The sequence below is a fragment of the Amblyomma maculatum genome, chromosome 4, assembly GCF_055883805.1.
Source record: "Amblyomma maculatum isolate TAMU_Amacu chromosome 4, ASM5588380v1, whole genome shotgun sequence".
Lineage (NCBI taxonomy): Eukaryota > Metazoa > Arthropoda > Arachnida > Ixodida > Ixodidae > Amblyomma > Amblyomma maculatum.
The window spans coordinates 153,237,665-153,247,255 of record NC_139347.1 but is presented as its reverse complement, the minus strand read 5'-3'; positions in this window follow the sequence as shown (position 1 = coordinate 153,247,255).

Genomic DNA, 9,591 nt, shown 5'->3' with positions numbered 1-9,591 from the left:
CTTACTCACGAACTTGTCCAACATGGAAACAAGAGAAAGATATCATCACACTAAAAGTCAAAGAAAACCTCACTTACAGGGAAGCACGTAAGAAACTCACGTCCACTCACACCCCAACTTATTCTGTTGTGACGCAAAAGGGGGCGGCGTCACAACAGTCCTTGGAATCTGCCCAGGTGACACATGGTGCACCTAAGGCAGGGACCTCTACGTCCCCGGTGGAGGTAGCTGGGGCTGCTCCAGCACCCCCAAAGCAGGCTGCGCGGGCCTCTCGGTCAGCTGGCCCCAAGGTCTCTCCAGTAACGGCGAGATCTACCACAAATGTGTCTGTGCAGTCTGCACAATCGTCCAGCACGTCCGAGGACGCAATGGACACAACAAACGATGACCGTCCGGGGCCGTCAACATCTGACAGGCGACGGAGCTCCTTGGAGCGAACTAGAAAAGAAAAGGCCCGAATCACCGGGCCAGAAAAAACTTAGTCTCTCTACCTTCCTCATATAAAATGGCGTTCTTAGTTCATTGGAACTGTAGAGGACTTTTAAGAAACTACAGCGATATAAAAGACATTCTTGCTTCATTCTTACCCGCAGCGCTGTGCGTTCAGGAAACCAATCTCGGTGCGCAGCATAAAAACATACTAAAAAAATATAAAGTTTTTCGCCGCGACCGAGAGCACGTTAGCAGGCTCTCGGGTGGTGTTGCTATCATTGTAAGGAATGATATTGCAGCTAGTGAATACAAACTTGACACTCAGTTTGAAGCAGTGGCAGCCACCTTGCTTACATTTAAAAGAATCACGGTGTGCTGCGTGTATGTTGAGCCACATCGAAAAATAGCTCTCAATGACTTAGAAAACCTTATAAATCAACTACCGGAACCTTATGTGGTAGTTGGTGATTTTAATGCACATTCTCCTTTCTGGGGAAGCGAAAAAATTGATGCGCGCGGCCTAATTATTGAAGATTTTATTCTATCTAACAACATTTGCTTACTAAACGCGGGTAAACCGACCTACTGCTCTCCGAGCACGGGAAAGATGAGTGTTTTAGACCTGTCATTTTGTTCACCTTCTCTCTTTAATGATTTTAAATGGGAAGTTTTAGAGAATCCATATGGGAGTGATCACCTACCAGTACTAATCCGCATGTCATCATCACCAAAAGTCACCCCAAGCAAACCGCGACGATGGAAGCTCCATTTAGCCGACTGGCCACTTTTCCAGTCCAAAGCCAATCTGGAAGAAGTTTTTTCAGAGGAGCTCACTGTAGATGAATTGAATGAAAGGTTTACTAATTGCATAATACGTGCAGCAAAACTAGCTATTCCACAGTCTTCGGGAGTTGTGCATCGCAGTAACAAAGCCTGGTACACGCAAGAATGCCGGGATGCAAAAAAGAAACAAAATAAGGCCTGGGGAACTTTCCGCAGGTACCCAACCCAAGGAAACCTTATAGCATTTAAAAAGGCAAGAGCAGAAGCACGATTTATTCGTCGAAAGGCTGAAAAAGAATCGTGGCAGAGGTATGTGACGTCAATAAATAGTTCGATGAAGTCCAAAAAAATGTGGGAGCAAGTTCACAAACTAGACGGAAGCTACTCCTCATTTACTATTCCCATATTGACAGCCCCCGATACTCAATCGACTCTAGAAGAACAGGCAGACATATTAGGAAGACATTTTTCTGCAGTATCTAGCTCCTCACACTACACTGACACTTTCTTAAGGTACAAAAATGTGGCTGAAAGACAAAGACTTCCCACAAGTGGCAAGAGAAATGAAAAATATAATAGTTTAATTACGCTCCAAGAAATACACACAGTACTCTCTGCCGGAAAGCAGACTGCCCCAGGGGCTGATGAGGTGCATTACGAAATGTTAGCACACCTCTCTGAAAATGCTATTAAAGCACTCCTTGAATTTTTTTAATAAGATATGGGTGTTAGGGAAGCTGCCAGAAGCCTGGAAAAAAGCCATTATTGTCCCATTGCTTAAACCAGGTAAACCGCCAACCTCTGCGTGCAGTTATCGGCCCATAGCTTTGACAAGTTGCCTTGCAAAGACCTTTGAAAGTATTTTAAATATTAGATTAAATTTTGTTCTACAATCACGACAACTACTTGACATACATCAGTGTGGCTTTAGAAAAGCACGTTCAACGACTGATCATCTGGTCCGCCTCGAGAATACAGTCAGAGAAGCGTTTATACATAAACAGAGCTGTCTCGCGGTATTCTTTGATCTGGAGAAGGCCTACGACACAACTTGGAGATATGGAATACTACGTGACTTGGCAGACATAGGCATCCAGGGGAGGATGCTGAACATTTTAAGCGACTTCCTTGCCAACCGCTCATTCAGTGTCCGTCTAGGCACATGTATGTCCAAACCTTTCATTCAGGAGAACGGGGTACCTCAGGGGTGTATCCTAAGCACCACGCTTTTCATTGTTAAAATGAATTCTGTGGCAAAAATAATCCCACGGTCCATTATGTATTCGATATATGTTGATGACCTGCAAATAGCCTGCACATCCGCCAGCATACCAGTGTGTGAGAGGCAAATACAAATGACATTAAACAAACTCACGGCGTGGGCAGACATCAATGGTTTTAGATTTTCCCCACAAAAAACAGTAGCTATTCTCTTCTCCCTTAAAAGAGGGCTTCACACTGACCCCGCTCTGTATTTACAGGAATCTACACTGCCAGTAAAGCAAGAACACAAATTTTTAGGCCTGATCTTCGATAAAAAACTTACATTCTTACCCCACATAAATAACTTAAAAAAGAAAGCTTCTCGAGCCCTAAATATCCTTAAAGTGCTCTCAAGAAAACGGTGGGGCTCTGACAGGACATGTCTTCTTCGAATTTACCGCTCTCTGGTACGCTCCTGCTTAGACTATGGAAGCATAGTGTACGACTCAGCCAGACCATCATACTTGACACGACTCGACCCAGTACACAACACAGGCCTCCGTCTCTCAACAGGGGCTTACAGAACATCACCCATCAGTAGTCTCTATGTTGAAACGAACGAACCGTCCCTTACCGACAGAAGAACCATGCTTACGTGTGCATACATACAGAAAATAAGATCTCTTCCGAAACACCTCTGTTATCCTATCGTTACCACATCACCATCACGAATTCTATTTAACAATAAACCCCGAGCAGTCAAACCAATCCTTCTCCGATTTGAAGAAAAATGCAGAGAATTAGACTTACTAGATGCCATCCCCAATATTGCCAGTAGACCAGATCCACTTCCACCATGGGAGATTTTTCCCTCTATGTGTGACTTCACACTGGTACACTTACATAAAAAGCAAACTCCTCAAGAACATATACTACAAGAGTTTCTTTCACTAGATGAAAAATACAAATCATACAAGGCCTTTTACACAGACGGATCAAAGACTACTGATTATGTGGGGAGCGCAATAATTCAGGGAAGTTCGGAGCAAACAGTGCGATTGCCTCAGTGCTCGTCAGTTTTTACTGCCGAAGGGTATGCCATATTAGTAGCCGTAGAAGCTGTACTGCAAGAAAATACTAAACGCAGTGTTATATATTCTGACTCTTTAAGTGTCATTGCAGCGCTGCTCCCTAAAAATGCAGAGGAGCCCTTAATTGGAAATATCATCAACAACGCAATAAAGGCTTACAAGCAAGGACAGGAAATCAAATTTTGCTGGGTCCCTAGCCATGTAGGTATCAGGGGGAATGAGAAAGCCGATGAATGTGCTGCACGGGCCCGTAACGGTACAGTAAAACAAATAGACATTCCTTACAAAGATTCCATGAGGATCATACGGAGTAAACTAAGAACAAAATGGCAGACGGCTTGGGACAAGGAAATAAACAATAAACTACACCTCATAAAACCCGTCCTAGGTGAATGGAGGTCGTGCACACATCAGGAGCGTTTCACTGAAGTGATTTTAGCCCGTCTACGCATTGGACACACACACCTTACTCATAACATTTTACTCACAAAAGAAGTCCAGCCCCTATGTGAGAAATGCGGAGCTCAGCTCACAGTCAGTCATGTATTATTTACATGCAGACACCTAGAAACACTGCGGAAAAAATATTTTACCCAATTTTACGATGAACATATCCCTTTCCACCCAACATTGATTTTAGGCGAAGAAGCACTTATACATATTTCAAACATTTTTAGCTTTTTAGGAGAGGCAGGCCTACTTAAGAAACTATAATCCACACCCAGCGCCTCAATATATATCATGATACACCTCATCCACTTTCTCATTTCTGAGAAAAAGGCTGAGGTCCTTGATTTATTTTGTTGGGTTCCTCGGAAGTCCTTGCCTGACCAAGGACTGCACCTAAGGAAGCCTAACATTTTAAGGGAGTCATACCTTGCGTTTGGCGCATGATGGCCCCAGTCGCCTATGCGCCATTAAACCCAACACAACACAACACAACACATATATATATATATTGTTACGTGAAAGATTTACAGTCCCAAAGCTGCTCGCGCGACTAACGTTGATTAAGGCGCCGATTTCACAACACTCAGCGTCGCCGTCTTCTCCTAGTCTGTTGCACTTCTTCATCCTCATCACGAACAGCGAATACAGCTAAGTAACACTACCCCCAGCGGGAAAAGCACAGTCCCGGTGTGGTCTATGTTAGCGAAATATAACGTTGATGATAGGGCTTTAGACGGGACACATGCCCTATTTCGGAGGTTGGAGCTGTGGACGGGGACTTCGGAACCACAGATTCAACTTCGTAGGTGACGTCGGTCACGGGGCGCAAAACACGGTAAGGGCCAGTGTAACGGGGCAAAAGTTTTTCAGACAAGCCCACTCGACGGAACGGGAGCCACAGCAAAACGAGAGATCCAGGAGTGTAGTGGACATCACGGTGGCGGCTGTCGTACTGGATCTTTTGAGAGTCGGGATGCAGAGAGCCTGGCATGAGCTATCCGGCGGGCATCATGAGCGCGGGTGACGGCATCACTAGTGTAAGTACTGGTGGCGTCTGCCGCGGGTAGAGAGGTGTCGAAGGGTAGTAACGGGTGTCGGCCAAATAATAAATAAAATGGGTGGTATCCAGCGGTAGAATGGACAGATATATATATATATATATATATATATATATATATATATATATATATATATATATATATATATATATATATATATATATATATATATATATTGTTACGACGGGGGTTTGACGTCGGTGCGCTGCACAGGTATAGGAGGCAGAGAACTCGGCTGGTGAACGGGTGCGAGTCCGGCACGGGCTCGAGAGTCTCCTTGTCTTTATTACTTCCTTTTCCCTTTCTTCTTCTATGTTTTTTCCTCTTCTTCAGGATTGCTACATTTCCCCCCGGGACAGCCGAAGCCCCCCTATTGCAAAAACCAGTGCCACTGGGTGCCAGCGCCATACCTGATTATGGTCCCAGTACGACGCTGGAAACTGGGCGCACTGGGACGTGGCATACTGGGACGCTCCGCACTGGCGGCACTGTTTGCCCGAGAAAAAAAGGCGTGGGATAAAAAGTAAAAAGTAAAAAGCAACGAAACAAGTTAAGTACACAAAAAAATAAAAAAATAAAAGAAATTAGTGACCAAGCGCGCCTCGAACTAAGTCCCTAGGTGCATATCAATCACTTGCACAGCAAGCTAACCACTCGGCCACGCCGAAAACTGGACTTTCTTTAAACATTTCTGCATTTTGTGTCATGACCCGCATTTATAAGGCTGGGACTTCATGCTTCGCAGTCTACAGGCCAATGCTACCGCTCTAACAATTGCAACTTCTTGATCATTTTAGCTTGCTGTCTGCTCTCACGACTTCCAACTAACATTCTGGGTGCCTATGCGCGCTATTTTGTGCACTGGAATCATTTTAACATGTGGAGTTTGACATCGCTGCCAAATTTACCAACGCCGGCTCTTGAGTGGTGCTCTGCTACCTTGGGCGTAATTTTCGCTGAACACGGAGCTTTAGTAGAAGCCTTCAAGGAAAAATGTGCGACCAAGCTTCAATACCGGCAAGCGCCGCAGCGATGACCCTAATTGTGTGTAACTAAACCTTATTTGTATGTAAACATTGTGGGAAGCGTTGCGATGACCGAGGGCTCGGCTGCTTGATACGCAGAGTAAGAAGGAGCGCAAAAGCTTGAGAAACACGACAAATATTTTGTATTACAAGCGCTGTATGTTGTTGCTTTTTCTCTCATGGGCCCATCGCTCGGTAAACTACTCTCTTCCTCGTTTTAGTTTTTCTTTTTGCTGTTTATACTGGGCCGTGGTGCAGGCTACGCTCGCCTGCGATTGAGCCCGCATTGAACATTTTGGCAGTAATCACTGTGTTAGAGTGCCCTTAAGATCAGCTGTGAAGTTGGTTCTATATGGTAGCCCACATTATTCAATTCCAGCTTTAGTAGGGCGTTAATCGTCAGTGTGTCATGAGATACAGGCGCGGCGGTCGTTGTCACTCTGTAAACGTTCGAAACAACCCATCGAAACATGGAAACTCTAGAAAAAAGATACTGCCTTTGTTTTCTTACAAATGCGCAACGACTTCGCAGCAAAAAGGGCTTGCATGAACCATATTTTTCATATGCCCCCCGATAGTCGATTAAAAGTACGCTGTTGCCCTGTTGGCCCCTGAGGGATGCTACTCCGGCTGACGCCGCAGGCCGCACCGGCTATACTGGGGCACTGGGACCAGTGCGGCCCCAGCGCACATACAGCGCTTCTGCCAGTGCATCGCGGATGCCAGAGAAACACCCAGCGTCAAAAGTATAATCCCAGCGTTTTTCTCCCATCGCACCAGTGAAGCCAGTGTCTTGCCGTTACTGCTCCAGTGAATATCGCAGACCTCCAGCGTGCCCAGCAGATCCAGTGCCATACCAGTGCGAAAATCTTACTGGTTTCGCACTGGAGACGCTGGTTTTTGCAATAGGGCCCCTGGGCGAGGGCGTTATTCCCACGAGATTGGCACGGCGTCATCTGGGCGACATGAGCGAGTTGCGCTGTAGCTGAGCGACGACCAGTTGCGGTAATGCGTGCGATTCCGTAGTTCAAGTCACTGAGTCGGTCGAGGACAACGTAAGGTCCAGCGTAATGCGTCAACATTTTTTGGGCTAAACCACGTTTCGGAGAGGTCGCCAAAGCCAGACTAAGTCTCCAGGTGCGCAAGACACATGGCGATGCTGTGTGTCGTACCGTGCTTTGGAACGCTCTAGCGAAGCCAGAATCCGCAAACGGGCGAAACGGCGAGCTTCTTGGGCCCGACAAAAAGCTTCGGCGATGCAAGGTTCCTCATGGACAGAATAGGGAAGACTGGTGTCGAGGGAATACCGAGGATCACGGGCATAGAGAAGAAAAAAAGGGCTGTAGCCGGTCGTCTCATGTGTTGCAGAGTTATAAAGGCAACCGTTATAAACTGCAGTATTATATCACAGTTCTTATGGTCTGATGCAATATACATAGAGAGCATGTTGTTGATTGTGCGGTTGGTGCGCTCCGTCAAACCGTTCGTTTGAGGGTGGTATGGTGTGGAGTGTCGAAAATGTGACGAGCAAAAACGGAGAAGCTCTTCCACGACATCTGCCGTGAACTGCCGACCTCGATCACTGATGATTATCCCGGAGGTTCAGGGTGCAAGATGACGGAACGGAGCAAGAACATGGACACGGGGTGAGCGGTGGCTGAAGGAAAAGTGGCGATTTCGCAGTAGCGGGTGAGATAGTCGGCAAAAACTACTATCCAGCGATTTCCATCGGACGATTTCGGGAAGGGACCGATAAGGTCGATTCCAACTTTTTCAAATGCACCATGTGGTGAAGTCACAGGATGCAGCAGGCCCTGTGGCGTGGACGTAGGACGTTCGTGCCGTTGGCACTCAGTACAGCTCGCCACATATCGCTCAGTCCTCTGGCGCATCTTCGGCCAATAAAACCGGTCGCGGGCACGGTGGAGGGTTAGTGCAAGGCCCAGGTGACCTGAAGTGGGGTCGTCGTTCATTTCACGCAGGATGCACGAGCGGTAACTCTCGGGAACCACAAGTAGAAAATTCGTGCCGGTGCTGGAATAGAACTTTTGGAAAAGAAGGACATCACGGAGACAGAATGGGCTCGAAGCTTTGGAATACCGCGCCGCCGCAAGCACTGGCTCGGGGCCTATGTCAGTCTCTTGCTCAGTGCGCAGAGCCGAGAGTCAGAAAACTCGGGAACAACATAGGATATGTAGTGATCGAAGTCAGCAGAGTCACATTTTGTCGTGAGAAAGGGGGGACGTGATAGGCAGCTTGCACTGCGTATTTGCGGGCACTCTTGTACGAGACAGTGAAGTCGTATTCCTGCAGACGAAGGGCTCAGCATTCCAGACGACCAGATGGATCACGAAAGTTGACGAGCCAACACAGGGCATGATGGTCCGTCACAACCAGGAAATGGCGTCTATATAGGTAGCACCGAAACCGCTGGAAAGCGAAAACTACAGCAAGGCACTCTTGCTCCGTAACAGTGTAATTACACTCAGGTTTGCTGAGGGAACGGCTTGCATACGCAACTACATGCTCTCCGGTTGCCGAACGTTGCATAAGCACAGAATCAACGCTAATCCCACTTGCATCAGTGCGCTCTTCCGTCGGGAGCGGAGGGGTTGAAGTGCCGCAGAATGGGAAGTGATGTAAGTAGAAATTTTAGCAGGTTGAAAGACACGTCACAATCTGAAGTCCAGTCGAAAGGGACGTCCTTTTGTAGAAGGGGCGTCAGAGGGTAAGTGACGTCGGCAAACCTTGGGATGAATCGTCGAAAGTAGGGGCACGGCCCAAGAGAACTTCGGAGCTCCTTTTGGTTCGGGGGTCTTTCAAATGCTGCAGCTGCTGCAGTCTTCTGTGGATCTGGCCGAACTCCATCGCGGTCGACGAGATATCCGAGTACCAGCGTTGACGCTCGCCAAAACGGCACTTTTTAGAATTCAGGACAAGGCCAGCCTTCGGCAGGCAATCTAAAACAATAGCGAGTCGCGTTTATGTTCAGTAAAAGTGCAGCCAAAAATAACAACGTCGTCTAAATAGCACATGCAGACTTCCCACTTGAGGCCACGCAGTACTGTGCACCCATGAATCTCTCAAAAGTGGCCAGTGCGTTACATAAGCCGAAGGGCATCACATTGAATTCAAACAGGCTGTCCGGCGTAACAAACGCAGTTTTTACTTTGTCAGCGGGGTTCATCGGAATCTGACAATACCCCGATCGCAAATCAACCGAAGAGAAATAAGATACAGAGAAAAGGCAATCTAAGGCATCGTCGATGCGCGGGAGAGGATACACATCCTTTTTAGTGATGGAGTTGAGACGACGGTATTCGATGCAGAACCTCCATGTTCCGTCCTTTTTTTCCCAATATCACGGGAGCAGCCCAAGGACTGGAGGACTCCTGAATTACGCCCCTGTTCAACATGTATTTAATTTGCTCGGTGATCACATTGAGCTCTGACGGAGACACGCGGTACGGCCTTTGGCGGATCGGATGGGCCGATCCCGTGTAAATCCCGTGGCATGCGCGCGACAGCGGAAAACCTTGAGAGCCGTCG